The following is a 13,546-nucleotide window of genomic DNA, read 5'->3' as shown; positions in this document are numbered from 1 at the left end:
TTAGACAAAAGTTAATACTCCCATAGTACTGTTTTCCCAGAAAAGTGACTTAGGTAATGAAAAAGACAATTATTTCAAAATGACTATAACAAATGTGGTCAAGGAGCTTAAATAGAATATGAATAAGTGTTCCATCAAAGACTGTGAAAACACAGTGGAATAAAAAAATTAAAAATATGAAAGCAGAATATAATGTAGAGGTAGAATCTTGGAAGAAAAGTCAAACAATATAAAAAAATACAAAACCTCAAGAATTCACCCACCCAGGGAAGCAGGTAGACTAACTGCAGATCTTTGCATCTCCTTCCTAACCTTTAAATCCAATCCCTGGGCCTCATTCCCAGCTCTGTAACAGACCAACTGCTGCAGTCTCCCTTCCCTGTATCCTTCTTCACTGTATCACACAGATTTCCTCATCTTACCTTCCCTACCCTGATTCATTGTTTTATCCCTGCCCCCAATGCTAGCAAGCATTCCTCTGTAACCTGCAAGATGCTAATCACAGGTATTTAGCTTTTGTTCAAAACCAATTCCCCAGTCTCATTTCCAGGTCTGTAGCAGAACACCTGCTGCAGCCTTGTTTTCCTCTCTGACCCCTCTTGAGTGAAACACAGAAATCTACTCTTCCAATTCTTCTTCTCTCCACTCATCTCTTTATCTTAGTCCCCACCTCCAGCAGGCCACTCCAACCAGGGAAGCATGGTGCCTAACTTTGAATCTTCACCTCTTCCTCCTGTTCAAATGCAATCCCCCAATCTCACTCCCAACTCTGTAGCAGGCCACATGCTGTGGCTTCTACTTTCTGCCCTCATCTCCGATGGATCATGGAAATCTTCTCCTCCAAACTTCTCCCCCATTCATCCTGTTATCTCAGACCCCAACTCCAGCAGGTTTTGCTGGGATTCCATAAGCAAAGCCTCCCAGAGAAGCCAATGCAGCAGGTATGTGAGCTTTAGATCTTCATTCTCCCTCTTCTCCTCCATAAATAACCTCTCCGTTTTCAGCCCCAGCTCTGTAACAGACTACTTGTTGGGACCACTCCAATTTACCCATATTCCCAGAGGACTGAGCAGATCCTAGTGGATTTCCTAATTTCCTTTACCCCGTGGACCTCATCAGTCTGCTGCAGTCCAGACCTATTCATAAGTGTCAACTCCCAATTCCTAGGAAAACACTTTATCCAGAACCCCAGTGGCCACATATATTAGAATCCCAGAGGAACTATCTACCAGGCAACCCACAACTATCACACTCTCCTACAAACCAGACAGGACAACAGAAACCAAGGATTTAGACATCCATTCAACAAAAACAAGCGATATTAGTGACAAGATTTACAATCCTTTTTAACAGAGATGCCTGGACATCAACATAAAAATACAATCAATAGCATCTAGAACAGCATGTATTCACAAGAGCCCAGCAATCCTACTAGCAGAAGGTCCAGACTATTGCAACCTAACTAAAGCACAAAAGAAGCTAGCTATGCAAGTGCCCCATCACTTCCCATTGAGTCCCACTTGTACCCTCCCTCCAAACATCACTTGACCTCGAATGGGTCTTGCCTCAGCAAAATACCACATGAGACTGCATCACATGACACAACCGCAAATTTCTACTTCATGCATACAAATGCAGATGCCTCAAAATAATGGCTGATTTTTCAACAGAGACTACAAAAAAACCAGAAGAGTTTGGACCTACCTCGTACAAGTTTTGAAAGCCAACAGATTGCAAGCCTGGTCTACCATACCCACGTAAACTACTGGTTGTAACCAAATGAAAAAATAAATGTTTTCCATAATAAAGTCATATTTCAGGGAATTATGATCCTGGAGGATACTGGAAGAAATACTTAGTCATGAAGAGAAGACATATGCCTGAGAAGGCTCACACTCATCCTTAGTTTTATAATTTACCAAGACTACTGCTATGCATCTCCACTATAGATCAGAAGTACTTATAATCAATCCATCACACAAGCCGGGAACCTTTATCTAACCGCTGGATCTTCAGGCTCAGTCATCTCTTGTTCTCTTCCCCAGGCCCTCCATTTTCTGGATAAAAAGTATCTCTCTGGTCCTTCTTCCTCCTTCCATCCTGAGTTGGTCCCACTGGTTTTGGGTGAGGTTGATGCCATCCTTTCCAGTGTCCACTTCTGTCTCTATCTTGCTCTTGTTAGCATCATCCCTGAACCCTTATTACATATTTTTATTTTATGGTTAGTGGTACTTTCCCTGCATGTATGTTTGTATGGGGGAGTCAGACACCTTGAGCTGGAGTTACAGACAGATATGAGCTATTGTAGTCATCTAAATGCTGGAAATTAAACCTGGTTCCTCTAAAAGAGCAGCTGTGCTCTTAACTTCTGAGCTATCTCTCCAGCTGGAACTTTAAATCTCTTTGGAAGAGATCTTATCTACAGCATCCTATTGTTGATGTTCAGTGTATTACTGTGTATTGTAATAATGTCCCAAAAGATCTAGGCATACTGGTGAATTCTCACACTTCCCAGTATTTTTTGTTGTGCAAACCTTGCTCTTTAATTTAAAACTTTTGAGGTGTGGTCTGTTGCTATGATTTGTAATGTTGACCTTGGTTGAGGAAATCCCCCATGAGCTGAAAGATGTTATCTAATCTTACTCCCCAAGTCATCCCTGGTTGGTCAATAAAGAGGCCTTCATTTGATAGCTGGGCAGAAGAGAGAGATATGCAGTTTCCGTTCCCAGGCTTGGGGTTAGAGTCAGGAACCCACAAAAGAAAAAAGAGAAGGTGGAGAGACAAGAAGATGCCATGGGATAAAAGATGCTGAGAACTGGATATGAGAGATGGCCAGTCAGAGTAAAAGCAGCCCAGGAAGAACATAGCACGTCATATTTCAGGGATATTGACTGAGACGTAGACATAATGACCTAGAGGGTAGATATCTGCCCAGCTTTAGTGCTTTAATAGCTTATTATAAACATAAAGGTTTTGTGTCTTTTGTCTGGGAACTAAATGGTCTAAGGTAGAGCAGAAACTCCACCGATTAAATATTTCAACAACATCCCAATACCAGTGGCTAAACTAAACCTGGCACATTGATTAAATGAATAAAATATTAAAGAAGCATGGAGACAAAGTTACTAAGTAGAAAACTTTTAAGAATGCTTCTGAAGGAGTGTCCCTTGAAGGGTAGTACTAGAATCCTGAGGACCTCGAAGCACTTAGTGAACCTTCCTTACTTATAATAACCTATACTTAGTGGGCCTCCCAGGCTACTGTCATCATAAAGAAACCTAAGAGCCAGTGTGCTGACGGTGCTGCTCGATGCCCAGTATATCAGTACACACTATAATCCCAGCAACAGCAACGATAGGAAGGGGAGGCAAAGGCATTGCTGCAATCCTGTAGTCATCCTGGCAGTGAAGCGTATGTAAAGGCTACATAGCAAAGAGCCCGTCACATAAATAAAACAAACCACTCTCTGTTGTCTTAAAACGCATTATATCACTTAATACCCACAAGTCCATAAAATAGACATTTTATCATCATTACTTTTACAGTTAATGATCTTTAGGGCTTAAAAGGCTTCATAATCGACCCAAGAATCTGACTTTATGAGCCCAGGCAAATGAGCACCAGGGACTGCCTTTTCAGAAAACAGGCGTTTCAGTTAGGTGCCACAGCCCAACACCTCAAATAAAAAAGTCTTGAGAGGTTAGACCTTTGACTATTTGCTGACTCATTTTAACTTGTGTTTTAGTTCCTTAACCGAGACACCAACCAGGGTATGATGGGTTGAAAGAAACCCATTAACATTTTAAAATTTCCAAGAATTGTTATTATACAAATGCTTTTTTTGGTAAAATCTGCCCTGCCTTCAAACTGGGGTACTGGTAATGCAGAAGTTGTGAAAGTGGCCAGAGGAACCCCACCCCTCATACTGCCTGCACTGCCAGGATCCTAAGGGTGATAGTTGAGAAACCTAAGGTAGGAAATGGATGCCTAATGATATTCTGCTATACTCAAAGATTGGTACCTCGCCTAGTGGTCATCAGAAAGGCTTCATCCAGAATCTGATGGAAGCAGATGCAGAGACCCACAGTCAAACATAAGGAAGAGCTCCAGAAATCCTGCAGAAGAAGGGAGGAAGAATTGTAGGGTTGAGAGGGATCAGGGACACCACAAGAAAACCCATAGAATCAGCCAACCAGAGAGTATAGGAGCTCACAAAGACCAAACTGGTAACAAGGAAGCCAGCGCTGAACTGACCTAGGTCCTCTGATTATATGCTATATATAGTAGGGTAGCTTGGTCTTCTTGTGAGACTCCTAACAGTGGGAATAGGGCTGTCTCCAACTCTTTTGCGTCTGCTAGAGACTCTTTCCTTCTACTGTGTTGCCTAAAGTTACTGCAATTTTATATGTCATAGTTGATTGATAGCCAAGGGAGGCTTGCCCTTTTCTAAATTGTAAAACAGGAGGAGTGGATGAGGGTAGGGGTTAGCCAAAGGAGAATTGTGGGGTGAGACTTGGTGGAGAGGAGAGAGGGAAAACTGCAGTCACAATGTTAGAAAGGAAGGAAGAAAGAAAGGAAGGAAGGAAGGAAGGAAGGAAGGAAGGAAGGAAGGAAGGAAGGAAGGAAGGGAGAGAGATGGAAGAAGGAAGGGAGAAGAAAGATGAAAGGAAGGAAAGAAATGTATTTATATGTTTTTAAAAATAATAAATTAAATAAGGAAAGGCTGCCCCCTGCTGCTCATTTAAACATTTTCCATTTTTAAGCTTTTTTTTAACTTTTAGAGAGTCTCACTCTATAGACCAGGCAAGCTGTAAATTTCTAACAGTCCTCCTGCCTCAGCCTCCCCATGGCTAGAAGTGTCATTTGTATGCACCTGTGGTTACCAAGTAAACTCTCTTAGTCGTGTTTCTGGATTAAAAACAAAAGGGCATTTATAGCTCCATAGCTGTTTTCTAGTTGTTTTCTATAAAAGTTGGTTTTTTTGTTTTTATATCCCTATCAGCAACACATATACTGAAGGCTTTTATTTCACTGCAGGGTCCCCAGGAGAGCAGTCTGTAATAACCCAGTTTTCTCAAGTTTCTGATAGGTGGCATTTCCATGGCATTCTTTCCTTTGTGTTATTACTGTGAAAACTTTCCCCTACACTTAAGCACCATTTTGATTTTTTTTTTTTTTTTTTTTTTTTTGAGCTAGTGAATTATCTTCTTATTGATTACTAGTCCTGGTGGTGAGAATTGAAAATATTTTCCCAGGTTTTAGGTTAGCTTTTGATTCCTGTTTTTGTTTTTTTTTTTTCATTCAATTGACACAAAATTACATAGTCAGGTCTGTCTTTTCGTCACGTGGGTGGAAGTCCCCACTTGACTGGCAATAATAGGAAACATCATTAAGGGGTAGATGCCCAAAGCATGGAAAGGCAGGTTGAATTGCAGAATACAATTGTCTGTCTTTGAGATTAAGTCCCAACATACAGCCCTAGTTGGCCTGAAACTCCATCAAACTAGTCTTAAAAAATCACAGATCTGCCTCCATAGTGCTAGGATGTGTGAATGTGCCTCCACACCCAAACATATTCATTTTGAAACAGAAAAATTGAAATATCTACTATTTCCTTGAAACATCCTCAGAGATGACTACCATGTGGCTATAATCACATGATCTTGCAATTATATTAGACTGATTTTCAAACTGAGTTTCTACCCAGCCTCCACGGGGACTTGTCCTTAACTCCCTTTGCCTCACAGAATGGGTAATGACATGGTAACATACTTGATCATGTCACCTCATTTCATACCCATTGTTATAAATGTGGTGCCCTCTTCACCATCATTCTAAGAAGTCCAGAACCTAGTTATCCCCTTGAAAAGCCTCATGTCTGTCACACAGAGACAATCTCAGTAACACAGAGTATTGATCATGGGAAAAGGTAGAACTGAGTTACACACAGCCTTAGGGCAAGGGCAAAACCAGACTAGATTAGGAGTTCTTACTACTTTTTAAGGTGATTCCCTTATATGTCAAAACCTTGAGAAGGGCGGATACCAGAGGAAATCCAGCCCCTTCAGCAAACAGCATTTCAATGATATGAAGCTCCAAGAACAAAGACCGTTCACAGGGGGTAAGGAGGAAGCCCCAGCATTAGCTCACATCTTACTACCACCTTGCACATTGGTGGCGATGTCACCTTCCTTATCTTTGACTCCCCTCAGAGAAGCAGTCTCTCTGGTGGTTTCTTCCAGCCTGTGGGTGGGTTCTTTTTGTATAAAGCTGTAACATTGTGGGGACAGGGGGCACGGTGATTCAATTCTATGGGAAACCTTTACAAAAACCTTTCTGTTTGTCCCAAGGCCCACAGTCCTTTACTCTTCTCCTAGGTCACAAGCCTAGATGTGTTTACATCCAGAATGATTGCACTTCACACCTGCTGCCTGTCTGGCCAAGATGGTGGAGAAGAATGGGACCTTATGGGAGCAGAAACCTTCTCTGCAGATGTACATGAGCATAACAAGAGTGGAGGAGTGGTCCAGAGAAAGAGGATGCAGGGAGACCCTCTTCTGCCAACTTCCATAAAATAGAGCACCATCAGTGGATAGGTGAGCCAGAGATGAACACTTCTACAGCTTTTTTTTAAGCCATCTCAGTTCTTGATAAATATCCACATGGGTCCTGGGAAACTGCTCTCTAAAGGGCTACCTCATTTTGATGGACCTTCAGAGAGAGACAGTGTATAGGGTGAATTGTTCACCAAAGGAATGTAAGTCCCAATGGATGAATTCTACCATGTTCTACATTGCCACAAGTCTAACATCAAAACGTTCTTTTGTACAATGCCTGTGATGCACACAGGGCTATTATTCCTCTTAGAGTTCTCTAGACACCAACAGGGACGAGCCTCTATTCACACCTTAAGATTATTTTTTTCTCTTCACCCTATGGCACTGTGCAAACACAGAAGTCTTCTTTGGTCAAGGAACCAAACTCGCAGTTGTAGGTAAGAGATCTTTCAGGTAAATTTCCAGGTCTGTCTTAGGACAAAGTTTGTCGTCTGTGTCCATATTAGAGAATCTGTATTCTGATGTGCAAACTACGACTACACCTTCGGTTCAGGGACCAGGCTTTTGGTAATAGGTAAGGCCAGAAGGTCTCTGGGTGTGGGATGGAAAGTGTAATACTGTCCTGGAAACCAGAGGAAGGTTTCTGCTCATGGTTCCTTCTTGAGAAAGAGGCTGTCTCATGTCTTGGACTACATTCAAAGGAGGCTGAATCCACAAAGGTGGGCTGAATGTTTCTGGCTGAGTCAAGATGAATCTGGGGTAGAGGGCAGGAAAGTGAAAAGGGAAGGACTCAAAGAGAGTGAAGGGTTTTTAATTGGACCTGGGAGGCTGTGTTCTGGAGATACGCTGTATTTTGGAGAAGGAAGCCGGCTCCTTGTTGTAGGTAAGTTAGGGCCAAATGGCTGGGTACCAGATGATGTTTCTCTCTGAGGTGTTCAGGTTTCAGTGTACTGCTATCAGAAAGAACTAAATTCCTCTGCTCATGCATGCAAGAAGAAAAGAAAGCCCATGTCCAATATTTCACAGGCTGGTTATGTGAAGCCAGGGCACCCTGCTAAATACAGGCAAGCTCAACTGGGAGTCAGTCTCATGTACTGTTCATACTCCTGTTGTTTGGCCTTCACATAAAGGCAGAAGACAGGCTTTGGGAGGGAGGATGGATGGACCATTAGGAAAACTGATCACAAATTATATTAGTTAATACTGCATAGCTGTCTGTCCTTCTACTCCCTGGAGAGCCCCATCCAGAGGAATGAGGGAAGCTAGCATGGCAGGGGGCACAGGGAAGAGGGACAGAAAGCCCAAGGAAGTTTTACCACCAGGTTTTAATGTTGTGTTTCCAACGAAAGATTATTTTTTGGTCATGGAACCAAGCTGTCCGTCCTAGGTATGTAAACGATTTTTTTTCTCGGGAGGGTATGTTGTAAGCCTAGAGGTGTAGGGGCACTCCTCAGACAAGGTAAGGACTGCAAAGGCAGCCTGAGTTGTGGGTCAAAGAGGAAGAAAGGGTAGTGAATGTGCCTCAGCCGTTGAAGATTCTGTGTAGAGTTCTGCCTCGAAGAAGGGCCCCATCAGCTCCTTGGGAGTTTGCCACCCTTGTGTTGTGCTGTGTACCAACCAGGCCCAGTATTTTGGAGAGGGGACTCGACTCTCTGTTCTAGGTAAGCTATGGGACTCAAGTGGTGGGGCCACTGTCCCTTGGACCCAGAGTGTCTACATCCCCAGAGCTGGTAGAAGGAGCTGGGAAATTCAGTTATTCTTTTACTTACTAAGTTCTAAAAGGGGTCTCTGCCTCCCTTATGAGGAGATGAATCAGCAACTGTTTCTTTTCCCCTGAGTCGGCTGTCTAGGAGCAGTCTCCTGCCTCCTTCCCAGGGTCATTCTGCATTTTGGTTTGCATGGATGTGCTCCTTCTGAGTCCCTTCCTCCTGTCCTTCTCCTGTCACTTGCCTCATGGCATTAATGGAGTCTGGAATTCTTCCTGCATGCAGAGAGGCAGTCATCCAGCTGTCAGGGAGCTAAGACTAGCTCTCTAGCTTTGGGACACTGGTAGGTTTTACCAAGGCCACCTGCAGCTGTGTTCCTATAATTCGCCCCTCTACTTTGCAGCTGGCACCCAGCTCACAGTGACAGGTATGTGGGCTCCATTCCTGACTGGAGGGGTTATACCTGTGTTGGATCACCATGGTCTGGGAAAGAAACTTAGGTACAAGACAGAGTCATCCCTTCCCATCTGGAACCCTCTGCTCTTCTATTTTCCCAGAGCCTGGTAGCTTGCTGTTCTCTGCGTTAGCTTTCTCTTCCTGGTCACAGAGCTCCTTATTCCAGTGTTTTGAGTCGTCTTGCTCTTCATTGTATATCCTTTGGGTTACTGTTCGCTGTGCCTTCTGAATGAATACATTACTTCATTCTCTCTATAACCTCTTCTCTACTCTTCGAATTCTCCTTCTCCTCCTGCACTGTTGGGTTCGTTTTGTACACGGAGCTCTGGCTGATGATTTAAAATATAGATGCAGACCTCCTATGCAGACTTCTGTTCCCTCCTTCATCTCTATCAGTTTCTGAGGACACAGGTCTGTCTTCGTTGTGAGGTAGAAAGGGCTGGATGACAGAGGGGACGGGGCTCCCGGTGGCATCAGAGTGGCCTTGGAACTAATCCTGAGCAAGGACTTAAGTCTGTCATAGCATTACAGGAACTCTGCCTGCCTACAGGAGTTTGGAGTATATTTTACTCGGTAGATAGCTCAGGGTTAGACATGAAAAAAACTTATAACAGAAGAGAAAATAAAGGTCTTAAGACTCCAGATCTGTTTTGGAATAATAAGCTAATGAAAGCCTAACATAAGCAACATCATGTTTGGGAGGAAGCAGAAAAGCTAACAAGCATGGGGAGTGGATAGGGAAGAAATGTGGTCTGGGAAATATAGAGAAAAGTTAAAGAATGGAACACCTTGGTCCTCCCAAATGGGGAGCTTCAATAGATATTGTCATACAGGCAGGACCCATGCCATGGAAATTAAAGGAAACTACTAAGCACTGGTTTCAAAGATCTGGAGCTAAAAGAGGAGGGAATGCGTGGAGTGATATTAAAAAAAAAAGAATGCTTTAGGCCACCCCGGACCCTATAAGACACACACGCAAAAAAAAAAAAAAAAAAAAAAAAAGAAAGAAAGAAAGAAAGAAAGAAAGAAAGAACTATTTTGTTAAAATTATTGGTTTTGTTTGAATTTTACTTTTGAGAGCTTCATAAATAAATAGTGATTCTACATCGTTCCTAGTCTCCCTTCCTCCTTTCTCCCTCCCAAACTCTTTTAAAGGATTCAAAGGTCACTTCATGTGACTACATTTATTTCTACGGTGGACTATCGTTCAAGCCATTGTTTGTCTTTTTCCAAACTCATTTCTCAATTCCCCTGAAAAGTCCTCAACCTCAGATAAAAAAGAAAGATCTTACGTTATCCTGTTTCTGCATCAGAACCTTACTTCTGGGTCGGCACAGAGCCAAAGAAGGAGAACATTAAACTCTACATCAAGGGGGGATGCTCAGAGGATATGTGTAGATTTTGTGTCTCTCGTGGCTTCAGAGGGGCCCATTCATTTCAATAATCCCAGTAGTGTTTTTCTGTCCCATCTTCTAAGCATGTGAAGGGGTCCAGGCTTTTCCAGGGGAGACCCACTTCTGAAATGATCTTTAATGTGCTTTAGAATTTGTTTACAGAAATCTTTCACTACATTAAGGAATACAATGTTAGGTTGTGAACCAGAATTCTGAAACTCATCAGGGAGGCTTGCTGATCACTGAAAAAAAAAGAGAGTTCAATCTATGAATACTATCTTCCACAGGATTGCAGCTTTCCTATAAAAGCCACCGCAGCTCTCTCACTTCTCATTGTAGGAGTGGATGTGGAATATCAGATAGGCTATCAGCCAGAGACAAGCTGGAACCTCAAAGCAAGTTGTGTGCAGTGGGGTGGGAGGGGAGGTTGTATTGAGCAAGGTATTTATAAACTCAGAGATGTCTCAGGATGGTGTGTGGAAAGTGTCTCTTTTAGGCAACAAAAGTTTATACTATGTAGAATGACCCAAACACATTGATATGTCTACCTTACTCCATAAAGGGAATAATACTAATGGGAAAAGTCACCTTAGTTCTTAGGACCATGACATTAATATGACACCTTTGTCTTAAAATTCAATCTCACTCAAAGCCACTGTTTCAAATAGCCATGCATGAACTCTGGATTCAAAAGATAAAACAATGGATATATTCTTTTAACTCATGATCAGTGTCCAAGCACAAGAAGTCCAAAATATCAGGATACCATTCCGTAATAGGAAAGTGGGAGGAAAAAGTATACAAAGCATGTACTTAGAACAATTCATAATGAAGAGGAAATGTTGAGAGATACCAGAAACAGTTGGGCAAGAAGAGGAAACAAGCAGAAACCGCCACAACTTAGTTGTACATTATAATGACCATTTCCAGCCCTCTATTACAACTCCTAGCTGGGGCCACACAGCTCTGAGATCCATCCTGCTCTCTTCATTTTCCAGAGGATCTGAGCAGGGTGACTCCACCCAAGGTCTCCTTGTTTGAGCCATCAGAAGCAGAGATCGCAGACAAACAAAAGGCTACCCTCGTGTGCTTGGCCAGAGGCTTCTTCCCTGACCACGTGGAACTGAGCTGGTGGGTGAATGGGAAGGAGATCCAAAGCGGGGTCAGCACAGACCCTCAGGCCCACAAGGAGAGCAACAACATCACCTACTGCCTGAGCAGCCGCCTGAGGGTCTCTGCTACCTTCTGGCACAATCCCCGCAACCACTTCCGCTGCCAAGTGCAGTTCTATGGGCTTACCGAGGAAGACACCTGGCTAGAGGCCTCACCCAAACCTGTCACACAGAATGTTAGTGCAGAGGCCTGGGGCCGAGCCGGTAAGTGGGACCTGGGGAGTAGGTAAGAAGAATGAGCATCAATAGTGCCAAAGATGCAAGTGAAAAGCCAGGAAGTCTAGATACGGAAAAAGCAGTGGAAAGGGACGAAAGCCTACCAAGAAGATAAACTAAGCAACTATGTATAATTCTCAGTCCAGATTCTTATTGTGGCAGCCTTACATATATGGTCTCTGTTCAATGCCACTTGTGCCGCTCAGCATCCAAATCATTATCTTTGGTGCCTAAATCATGAGTTTTAAGAACAATTGGTACAACAGAAGAGAGATTCATCTGGGGCCTCCTGGAGCGGGGGTCAGTTGGGGGAGATAATCTAGGCCTGTCAAACTATGCTAGCCACAAATTGGCTTAATTTTTAATCTTCTTCATAAAAAGAGGTCTCATCCATTTTCCTCTCTCTACTCTTTCAGATTGTGGGATTACCTCAGGTAAGTGAATTGACTCTCTTTTCACCTCCCATGATCTTAATGTAAAACTAGCTACCTGTCCTAAGGTACTTACCTGCTCTCCTTCTATGTCAACAGCATCCTATCAACAAGGGGTCTTGTCTGCCACCATCCTTTATGAGATCCTGATAGGAAAAGCCAGCCTGTATGCTGTGCTTGTCAGTACGCTGGTGGTGATGGCTATGGTAAGGAACAGGCAGATGGAACTTGCAGGGGAGGTGACACATGGAACGCAAGACACATCCATGGGTTTAAGGCTCTTCCAGAACTGGATGGGGGCAGTAGAGAAAGCTCTGCTCCCATGCAACAAAAGACAAGAAGAAACTTCAAAGAATTGCAGTGCATAGTCTACAGAGGGGACAGGCTGTGATAACTCTAAAGTCCAAGAGATATTTTAGTAGCTCTATCATCTGTCTGAACAATGATCCTTCCTACATTCTCTCAAGCCCCTCTATGCTTCTTATCTGCAGGTCAAAAGAAAGAGCTCTTGAAGCCAGACCTGAAGGTGAATCCAAGAGCTTCCACCCCATTGTGGTGTCAATACAGAGTTTCTTCTTCCAGCACCTCTGAAAAGCTATTCTCATTTGTCTGTGCATCCCGAAATCTACTTACTTGTCATATGTATTCGCACTGGTATGTCTGAAATCTTTGTGACCTGGAGAATGCCTAGTACACTTACAATCAATAATCATAACCAATAAACATGTTCTAGAATGGCCTGACTCTCTGTGGTGTGTGTAGATATCTTTATTTCTTTTCTCTCTTTAAACTCCTTGATTAATCATAAAAGAGGAGATATTTGAGAAAATTGAGGATAAGAAAAGTGAAGGCCCCACCCTCAAATTAACAGGAGATGATAATTAAGTTTGGAAGGTAGAGAAAGGAACTTAAAATTCTCAAGAGAGAAAGACAGAGGTCCTGAGTTCAGGAAGTCTCTTAACTTCAAGAACAAACACATAAACAAAAAAAGTTAGTGCGTTGGAGAGCACTAGCAGGTTGTGCAAACATGCAACTTGACATGCCCCTGTGGCTAACGGGGCTTGTTTCCCAGTGTGTCACCAATCTTCCTTCCCGCCTTTCACTGAATACGTGCGCTCATTCACCAAGCAGCCTTCCTAGCTGATTACAGATGACAGTGCACTCACTTGGAAAATTATATTACAATGGACGATGTGTCTTTCATTTAAGATACAAATCTGTTGATAAATTACATCCCAGTGAAATGGATGGACATAAACAACATCCCACAGGTGTGCCTGGAAGTGCAGAAACTACAAATTCATAAAATCAAGAGCAATTTCTACTTCTACTATTTCTACTTCTACTTCTCTTGAGCTCTCCTTGCAGCCATGGCGGTGTAGTCATCATCCTTAAGATGACATAAATATTCAATGATTCATTTTATTCCATAATCCACCATGCATTCTTCCTGGTCATCCTCTTCATGCCATTCGGCATGCTCTCCTCCTGCCTGCTCCATCTGCAGCAGCGTGGTACCCGTTCTTCCCTTGGTAACCCTTACTTCACTTCGAGGACTTGAATTCACTGTCTTCTGGTAGCCTTCAGTGATTTTGCCCAGTCCTTCCTTCTTAC

The 13,546-nt window shown here is 43.0% G+C and overlaps 1 gene segment (V, D, J or C); it reads left to right on the top strand.

The window, feature by feature from the left end:
- Positions 1-6,444: 6,444 nt before the first annotated feature.
- LOC308432632 (T-cell receptor beta-1 chain C region-like) lies at positions 6,445-13,287 on the top strand. The segment is given in 6 exons: positions 6,445-6,494; positions 8,611-8,690; positions 11,112-11,489; positions 11,918-11,935; positions 12,032-12,138; positions 13,204-13,287.
- The last annotated feature ends 259 nt before the right edge of the window (positions 13,288-13,546 follow it).

This window comes from Micromys minutus (assembly GCF_963924665.1).
Source record: "Micromys minutus genome assembly, chromosome: 18".
In the NCBI taxonomy this organism is placed as follows: domain Eukaryota; kingdom Metazoa; phylum Chordata; class Mammalia; order Rodentia; family Muridae; genus Micromys; species Micromys minutus.
The sequence above is the reverse complement of the archived record's forward strand: the minus strand, read 5'-3'. Positions and strand labels throughout refer to the sequence as shown.